We start from the raw sequence: 11,284 nt of genomic DNA, 5'->3' as shown, positions 1-11,284 counted from the left end.
TGCCAAACTGACAGCAGTATTCAGCTAGCAATAGCCCTACAAACGGCGAAACTGCAGTATCCTGCATACAAAGTGATGGGGTGGGAGCTAGTGCCCTTCTCACTGTCCATTACTGTAACTCACTAGTGAAGTGGGGACTGTATTTGTAACTTAGGTTTTTTGGTTTGTAGGAATAATTAATAAAGATAATCAATATGTTCTCATCTATAACATTCAGGTTTTATTACATATAGAAATAATAGTGAAGTATTAAATTAACCTGGGTCAAGATAGGTCTTACTGTCTAGTTAGGCATCAGTTAATACACTTGTTAAAATACCTTACCCAGGTTAGGTCCTAAATATGACTACAATATACAGTATACCGCTACACTGTGCCACACAATATACAGTATACCCCTACACTGTGCCCCACAATATACAGTATACCTCTACACTGTGCCACACAATATACAGTATACCTCTACACTGTGCCCCACAATATACAGTATACCTCTACACTGTGCCCCACAATATACAGTATACCGCTACACTGTGCCCCACAATATACAGTATACCGCTACACTGTGCCACAAAATATACAGTATACCTCTACGCTGTGCCACACAATATACAGTATACCTCTACACTGTGCCACACAATATACAGTATACCGCTACACTGTGCCACACAATATACAGTATACCTCTACACTGTGCCACACAATATACAGTATACCTCTACACTGTGCCACACAATATACCGTATACCTCTACACTGTGCCACACCATAAACAAAATACCTCTACACTGTGCCCCACAATATACAGTATACTGCTACACTGTGCCACACAATATACAGTATACCTATACACTGTGCCACACAATATACAGTATACCTCTACACTGTGCCACAATATATACAGTATACCACTACACTGTGCCACACAATATACAGTATACTGCTACACTGTGCCACACAATATACAGTATACTGCTACACTGTGCCCCACAATATACAGTATACCTCTACACTGTGAAACACAATATACAGTATACCTCTACACTGTGCCACAGCATATACAGTATACCTCTACACTGTGCCACACAATATACAGTATACCTCTACACTGTGCCCCACAATATACAGTATACCTCTACACTGTGCCACACAATATACAGTATACCTCTACACTGTGCCACACAATATACAGTATACCTCTACACTGTGCCACACAATATACAGTATACAGCTACACTGTGCCACACAATATACAGTATACCGCTACACTGTGCCCCACAATATACAGTATACCTCTACACTGTGAAACACAATATACAGTATACCTCTACACTGTGCCACAGCATATACAGTATACCTCTACACTGTGCCACACAATATACAGTATACCTCTACACTGTGCCACACAATATACAGTATACCTCTACACTGTGCCACACAATATACAGTATACCTCTACACTGTGCCCCACAATATACAGTATACCGCTACACTGTGCCACACAATATACAGTATACCTCTACACTGTGCCACACAATATACAGTATACCTCTACACTGTGCCCCACAATATACAGTATACCTCTACACTGTGCCACACAATATACAGTATACCTCTACACTGTGCCACACAATATACAGTATACCTCTACACTGTGCCACACAATATACAGTATACCGCTACAATGTGCCCCACAATATACAGTATACCTCTACACTGTGCCACACAATATACAGTATACCTCTACACTGTGCCACACAATATACAGTATACCTCTACACTGTGCCACACAATATACAGTATACCTCTACACTGTGAAACACAATATACAGTATACCTCTACACTGTGCCACAGCATATACAGTATACCTCTACACTGTGCCACACAATATACAGTATACCTCTACACTGTGCCACACAATATACAGTATACCGCTACACTGTGCCCCACAATATACAGTATACCTCTACACTGTGCCACACAATATACAGTATACATCTACACTGTGCCACACAATATACAGTATACCTCTACACTGTGCCACACAATATACAGTATACCTCGACATTGTGCCACACAATATACAGTATACCTCTACACTGTGAAACACAATATACAGTATACCTCTACACTGTGCCACAGCATATACAGTATACCACTACACTGTGCCACACAATATACAGTATACCTCTACACTGTGCCCCACAATATACAGTATACCTCTACACTGTGAAACACAATATACAGTATACCTCTACACTGTGCCACACAATATACAGTATACCGCTACACTGTGCCCCACAATATACAGTATACCTCTACACTGTGCCACACAATATACAGTATACCTCTACACTGTGCCACACAATATACAGTATACCGCTACACTGTGCCCCACAATATACAGTATACCTCTACACTGTGCCACACAATATACAGTATACCTCTACACTGTGCCACACAATATACAGTATACCTCTACACTGTGAAACACAATATACAGTATACCTCTACACTGTGCCACAGCATAAACAGTATACCTCTACACTGTGCCACACAATATACAGTATACCTCTACACTGTGCCACACAATATACAGTATACCGCTACACTGTGCCCCACAATATACAGTATACCTCTACACTGTGCCACACAATATACAGTATACATCTACACTGTGCCACACAATATACAGTATACCTCTACACTGTGCCCCACAATATACAGTATACCTCGACATTGTGCCACACAATATACAGTATACCTCTACACTGTGCCACACAATATACAGTATACCTCTACACTGTGCCCCACAATATACAGTATACCTCTACACTGTGCCACACAATATACAGTATACCTCTACACTGTGCCACACAATATACAGTATACCTCTACACTGTGCCCCACAATATACAGTATACCGCTACACTGTGCCACACAATATACAGTATACTGCTACACTGTGCCACACAATATACAGTATACCTCTACACTGTGCACCACAATATACAGTATACCTCTACACTGTGCCCCACAATATACAGTATACCTCTACACTGTGCCCCACAATATACAGTATACCTCTACACTGTGCCACAGCATATACAGTATACCTCTACACTGTGCCACACAATATACAGTATACCTCTACACTGTGCCACACAATATACAGTATACCGCTACAATGTGCCACACAATATACAGTATACCTCTACACTGTGCCACACAATATACAGCATACCTCTACACTGTGCCACACAATATACAGTATACCTCTACACTGTGCCCCACAATATACAGTATACCGCTACACTGTGCCACACAATATACAGTATACCTCTATACTGTGCCCCACAATATACGGTATACCTCTACACTGTGCCACACAATATACAGTATACCTCTACACTGTGCCACACAATATACAGTATACCTCTACACTGTGTAGTCTGTTCTATAAGCACCATTGTTTTGTGGCGGCGGACAGAAAATAACCTGAAAGTGCCCCTCCCGAGACCAGGCTCTGACTGTTAGGGGGGGTCTGCTGAGCTAACGGATGCCCCCTATGGCAGTAGCACCACCATAGCCCCCATATATGGCTAAAAACGTATTGCTTCGGGGGGGCAGGGGTGGGTGACACAATTTTCTACCGCACCGGGTGACACCAGCCCTAGCAACGCCACTGGACCCAGCCTCTATATAAGCTGCAGTCACTCTGCTGTTACTAGTGTAGGGAGAGGACGCTGCTTGTGATTTCAAAGAGAGAATAGGAGAGAATCTAACTCAGCGATCTACAGGGTGGGCCATTTATATGGATACACCTTAATAAAATGGGAATGGTTGGTGATATTAACTTCCTGTTTGTGGCACATTAGTATATGTGAGGGGGGAAACTTTTCAAGATGGGTGGTGACCATGGCGGCCATTTTGAAGTCGGACATTTTGAATCCAACTTTTGTTTTTTCAATAGGAACAGGGTCATGTGACACATCAAACTGATTGGGAATTTCACAAGAAAAACAATGGTGTGCTTGCCTTCAGATGATACGAGATGTGCAGCACAGGCTTCCAGTATCCGTAGTTTCAGGTGCTGCACATCTCGTATCATCTGAAGGCAATCGTCTATGCTGTGAAGATACGAGATGTGCAGCACCTGAAACTACGGATACTGGAAGCCTGTGCTAGCATTTCTCCTGCGGTGTTGCTATCAGTGTGTGAAGAGTGGGAGAAGAGGGTTGCATTGACAATCCAACACAATGGGCAGCACATTGAACACATTTTATAAGTGGTCAGAAACTTGTAAATAACTCATGAAAGAATAAAGTTACGTTAAAACCAAGCACACCATTGTTCTTCTTGTGAAATTCCCAATAAGTTTGATGTGTCACATGACCCTGTTCCTATTGAAAAAACAAAAGTTGGATTCAAAATGTCCGACTTCAAAATGGCCGCCATGTTCACCACCCATCTTGAAAAGTTCCCCCCCTCACATATACTAATGTGCCACAAACAGGAAGTTAATATCACCAACCATTCCCATTTTATTAAGGTGTATCCATATAAATGGCCCACCCTGTACATACATTGTGTTGTGTGGGTGCAGGGCACAATTTTTTTACCCTGCCCTGAGCCCAGTGACCGAAAAAAAATAAAAATTAATAAGTCAGTGAGGTGGGCGGCAGCGGCGGCCATTTTATGCAAGCTCAGTGCACTAGCACTGCATCTGAGCTTTTGGGACGTTGAAAATCCAAATTTTTTGGGCAATTTACAACATCTGGTGCATTTGCAGGCTTAGTCAGTGTGCAATTTAAGCTAGAAATACAGCCATCTTTTTCTGGGTTATAAAAAACACACTTTTTTGCAAAAAAACACTATTTTCCAGATCTGCAAGTGTTAAATTCAAGTTTAATATATATACAGCTGTCATATTCTGTTACCCAAAAAACACGTCAGAAGGGGGTCTGCTTGTCTGCTGCTTGGACTGGTAAAGTCTGAACACAGTATATAAAACACCCAGAGTGGGCGCCTGCGCTGATTACGGGGAAGTCAAGGCTTTAGAGACACAATACTGATATAAAATTGTGTGGATTGGTACCTTGTAGAGAAGCGATATATAGCGATACATGACAAATACATGACCTTCAGTCTAAGGCCTCATGCACACGACCGTTGTGTGCATCCGTGTCCGTTGTTCCATTTTGTCGGGTATTTATTTCATATAAGATATGAAATCATAAAAATTATGATTTCATATTTTTATGAAATATGAAAAATTAAAAATTAATTTTTTTATTGGCGGACATATAAACGCCAGTTCTTTTATTGATGAGATCTAAAGTTAATTTGTGCAGATACTGAAACAGGGTGCAATTAATTATATAAAATATAATTTATTACAAATAAATACATGGAGTAAAAATGGCATACAAATGAATACAAGGATAATATCAAAATTGACCACAAGATGATGCTCCGCCGTTTACGCCGGGCTCACTTAATTTAGTACACCAAGTACAATATAATGTTATTCAAATTATTATCAAATTATTACCAATTAGTAAAATATTATAATGTAACAATAACAACAAAACAATAGAAATGAATCTGTGGAAAATCCCTTATGCTCAATCAAAGAATATGGCAGTAAGAGACATCTTATAAATACGCCCGTTGGCCTAACTACGGATAATAAAATCCGATCAGAGATTCCACTCTGATAGCAATATTACAAGAATTCTAATGATGTGCACGTTCATTAAAATTTCCCATAAAATTATTGTTTTAACACTATCGACCCACTAATAATGGGGTCTCAACTATATGCCAATTGGAGCGATTTATAATTACTGCAAATGAAATAGATTATACATTACCCCTGGCTTTGGGATAAAGAGCTTTTAGTATGGACCCAGCTTTCCAAGGTTCAGATATGTCCCGTCCTATTGTATGTTCCTGACGTGTGAAGTGATGCTGATGAATGAATCTTTGTAAAGAGTTCCGTTGTGAAGAAGTCCTTGTGAAGTTTTTCCTTTTGTGAAGTTTGTGAAGTGTTTAAAGAAGTGTCCTGATCTACCCAAAAACTGGATCAGATATCCCCATCCTTATCTATGCCCATCCCCTCTTGGAATAGGGATTACCAATTAGATAAGGTGGGTGTGACATATGTTAAACATGGGAATGATGTCACTTAACTGACATTCCTCAGAAACTTCTGCCCATCTACCACTTGATGGCACTGTTGTATCATATAACAATTTTGAATATTTTAAGAATTAACATATATACAGATTGTTTTATTACTACTTAAACTTTGCCCTTTTCACACCTTAAATCAATTAGGAGGGGCTCTTTCTGACACTTTGCTCAGACTGACTGGCGGTATCAGAAGTTTCCCTAATCCCTGAATTTATGGGGCAGATAGGAGTAATGATGGTTTTTCTGGTTTGTGTACCTTAACTGTCTTCAGCTATTGAGTAATGATGTTTGAAATAACATCAGCTCCTCTAAAATAAACCCTATTTAAGAAATTTCCACTTAAACACATTTTATATCCCCTAGAATATACCCTCTCAGTGAGATATAGACATATAAAGATACATTATTAATATTTGGTTATAATACATCAATATTGCATAGTATATATGAATCATTAATAAGTTCAAACGCTAAATAAATGCACACAGGAATATATCTATATGCGAATATATGAATAGATATCTGTTCCACACCAGATGTGTTTTATGGACGTCTCTTATCAGATCATGGTTTAGCCATGAAACACCCATTGTTCCTCAGACAGACAAGTTTAGAGAAACCTGTGTAGATAAATCCATGTCTCTAAACAATAATAAAAGTATAGTCTTCTCTATATATTCACTTTTAACACATTGAACTTGCTATGAACCCATCTTGGTTTTTTTCAGGTTCATGCTGATCACATGTTGTTAAAGGCAATGATCATCCATATTGAATATGGTATCATCAGATACATTGTACACTTATGAAAATGCACAACAAATCCCCCTTCATTCCAAAATATTCCATAAAATGTGAATGTATTTGGAATGCTTAAAAGGGCTTTTCATATATCTTCTTCGATGCGTAGACTTGGCTTATAATGTTCTAACCAGAGTTTGACTAAAGTTCTTCTGGAGAACCTTATCTAACGCATGACTTGGATGGTCAACAAACTCAACCATCCCATAGATCCTGCAAAACAGGATATAAGTTCGATAAAGGTTTGTTTTGATTCTCCATCTCCACGTGAATGTTTAATAGGTTCCTTTTCAATGAACCAATTTCAAGTTCCAATATCTTGATGGAGATGGAATCGGCAACTGTCATACCGGTAGTAATAACAGTGCCCACTACGCCAAAGATTATGGCGGCTACGATTGCAAAAACATGAATCGCTTTGGTCTGTAGAAAACTGTTCTCTGGTCAAGGTTTTCCTTGCTTGCTCCAGGATTTGCGTAATCCGTCCTTGGGAATATCCGATGTGCATCTGATACCAGGCTTGGATTTCCGGGGACTGGATTTCGGACACGTTGAATTGCCTTTCGACGAAAACGCGTGGATCCAGGCTGATGTAGACCTTCTGGGATAATATCCTCTTGTTCGTCAAGATGAACCCCGCTGTATCTTGTAGCATGATCCCCGATGAAGGACCTGGCACAGCAATCGGCTCAGCATGGAACTCCTTCCCCAAGATCAGGACGACGTAGATAATGGCAATCATCTTTGATGACATCTTACGCCTATAAAATATTATATGACACATATGAGTATATACATTTTTTTTTTACTTTATCCTGCAAGAAAAGAGTTACTAATACCATATACCTCTGATTGGCATAAGTTCTTTTCTTGAACAGAGTAAGTTCTGGTTTCAGAGGTGAGTTAGGAGACATTTTGTTACAGAGGAAACATACATCAGGATGGGTTAGTATGCGTTAAAGATGTAGAATAACAGATAACGTTTTTCCGTTCATACGATACCAATCCTTATTTCCGTCTTTAGCTGGAACCATAAAGTCTTTTCACCTCTTTTCATCCAACTCCTTCAATCTCTCGAAGTCGTGCACTGGGATGACAAACACGTAGCTGATTAATGTGCACCCATTTTTCAATAAATTCATCCCCCTTAGGGATTTTGATCTTGTAGACCACTGGAGATAATTTGTCAGTGATGACATAGGGACCTTTCCAGGAAGGTAGGAATTTTCTCTCCTTCACTTGATCCCGAGCGAAGTTATAGAGATATACCCGATCGGAAATTTGATACTCCTTCTGTGTAGTCTTCAGATCATAGTATGTCTTAGCACTCACTGCGGCTTTCTCTATATTTTTCTGGGCGAACGCAAAAGCATGTTGAAGGTGCTTGCGTAAATTTTCCACATACTGATGCGACGTTGTAGCATTGATCAAGTTATGGTCTGTTGTCCTATAAAGTAAATGCTGGGGTAACACCATCTTCCTTCCCGTGATCATCTCGAAGGGAGAAAGTTTAGTTGCTGCGCTTGGGGTGGCTCTGATGGCCATAAGCACCAAAGGCAACTTGACATCCCAGTCCTTACCAGATTCATTGACAAACTTTTTCAGGATGTTCACAATGGACTGGTTGTAACGTTCTACTCCACCACTAGAGGCTGGTCGATAAGCTATATGTAGCTTCCTCTTTACCCCCAGGATTTCCCACATCTTTGTCATCACCTCACTGGTGAAGTGACTTCCACGATCGGATTCGATGCGCTGGGGAAGACCAAATCTAGAAAATACATGGTTAATGAGTAGAGATGCACATGCGCTTGAACTGCATGTTTTGCACGGCAAACATTCCACCCATTTGGTGAACAAACAAGTTACGGTTAACATATACTTGTTGCCTCTTGATGAGGTTGTTACTGGTCCAATGAAGTCAATTTGGATGTCTGACCATGGCATGGACATCCCCCTTTTCATCAATGGTGCCCGATGAGTGGGTCCTTGTGGCTGGAATTGAGGGCAGATTAGACATCCCTGACAATATGTTCGCACATCTTGCAGCATATGTGGCCAGTAAGCGTAGTCCCGTAGTAACTCGTACGTTATTTTCTCACCTCGATGACCAGCTGTTGGGGCATCATGTGCATGTTGTAACATCAGACCTCGGTATGCTGCAGGTACTATCCATTGCGTGATACCATTCTTAGAGGTTCTTATCAGCAGTTCATCCTGTAATGAGAATTGGGACTTACCTTTCATCAAAATTCGTAACTCCTCCTTACCCACACAGTCTTCCGTGGTTATGGGATAGTTATGTGGATCCTCAATGTGCTTATAAAAGAGACCAATAATTGGATCCCCCTTTTGGCTTGCAATGAGATCCTCACCAGGGGAATCTTGGCTCCACTGCGCCACATTGGCTTCAGCTCCCTTTTGGGCCTGACTCCTTGTCATAGCATCCACTTGGATGGTTCCCATGAGGTCATCAACGTCAAAGACTTCTCCATCAATGGTTGCTTGCTTTTTTTTTTTTTTTTTTATATAAAATATAATTTATTACAAATAAATACATGGAGTAAAAATGGCATACAAATGAATACAAGGATAATATCAAAATTGACCACAAGATGATGCTCCGCCGTTTACGCCGGGCTCACTTAATTTAGTACACCAAGTACAATATAATGTTATTCAAATTATTATCAAATTATTACCAATTAGTAAAATATTATAATGTAACAATAACAACAAAACAATAGAAATGAATCTGTGGAAAATCCCTTATGCTCAATCAAAGAATATGGCAGTAAGAGACATCTTATAAATACGCCCGTTGGCCTAACTACGGATAATAAAATCCGATCAGAGATTCCACTCTGATAGCAATATTACAAGAATTCTAATGATGTGCACGTTCATTAAAATTTCCCATAAAATTATTGTTTTAACACTATCGACCCACTAATAATGGGGTCTCAACTATATGCCAATTGGAGCGATTTATAATTACTGCAAATGAAATAGATTATACATTACCCCTGGCTTTGGGATAAAGAGCTTTTAGTATGGACCCAGCTTTCCAAGGTTCAGATATGTCCCGTCCTATTGTATGTTCCTGACGTGTGAAGTGATGCTGATGAATGAATCTTTGTAAAGAGTTCCGTTGTGAAGAAGTCCTTGTGAAGTTTTTCCTTTTGTGAAGTTTGTGAAGTGTTTAAAGAAGTGTCCTGATCTACCCAAAAACTGGATCAGATATCCCCATCCTTATCTATGCCCATCCCCTCTTGGAATAGGGATTACCAATTAGATAAGGTGGGTGTGACGTATGTTAAACATGGGAATGATGTCACTTAACTGACATTCCTCAGAAACTTCTGCCCATCTACCACTTGATGGCACTGTTGTATCATATAACAATTTTGAATATTTTAAGAATTAACATATATACAGATTGTTTTATTACTACTTAAACTTTGCCCTTTTCACACCTTAAATCAATTAGGAGGGGCTCTTTCTGACACTTTGCTCAGACTGACTGGCGGTATCAGAAGTTTCCCTAATCCCTGAATTTATGGGGCAGATAGGAGTAATGATGGTTTTTCTGGTTTGTGTACCTTAACTGTCTTCAGCTATTGAGTAATGATGTTTGAAATAACATCAGCTCCTCTAAAATAAACCCTATTTAAGAAATTTCCACTTAAACACATTTTATATCCCCTAGAATATACCCTCTCAGTGAGATATAGACATATAAAGATACATTATTAATATTTGGTTATAATACATCAATATTGCATAGTATATATGAATCATTAATAAGTTCAAACGCTAAATAAATGCACACAGGAATATATCTATATGCGAATATATGAATAGATATCTGTTCCACACCAGATGTGTTTTATGGACGTCTCTTATCAGATCATGGTTTAGCCATGAAACACCCATTGTTCCTCAGACAGACAAGTTTAGAGAAACCTGTGTAGATAAATCCATGTCTCTAAACAATAATAAAAGTATAGTCTTCTCTATATATTCACTTTTAACACATTGAACTTGCTATGAACCCATCTTGGTTTTTTTCAGGTTCATGCTGATCACATGTTGTTAAAGGCAATGATCATCCATATTGAATATGGTATCATCACATACATTGTACACTTATGAAAATGCACAACAATTTTCCATGATTTTCTGCGGACCCATTGACTTTCAATGGGTCCGTTGAAAACTCGGAAAATGCACCGTTGTTCATCCGCGTCAGTGATCCATGTTTCCTGTCCGTCAAAAAAATAGG

Source organism: Bufo bufo, chromosome 5, assembly GCF_905171765.1.
Source record: "Bufo bufo chromosome 5, aBufBuf1.1, whole genome shotgun sequence".
NCBI classification, from domain to species: domain Eukaryota; kingdom Metazoa; phylum Chordata; class Amphibia; order Anura; family Bufonidae; genus Bufo; species Bufo bufo.
Note: the sequence above shows the minus strand (reverse complement) of the source record.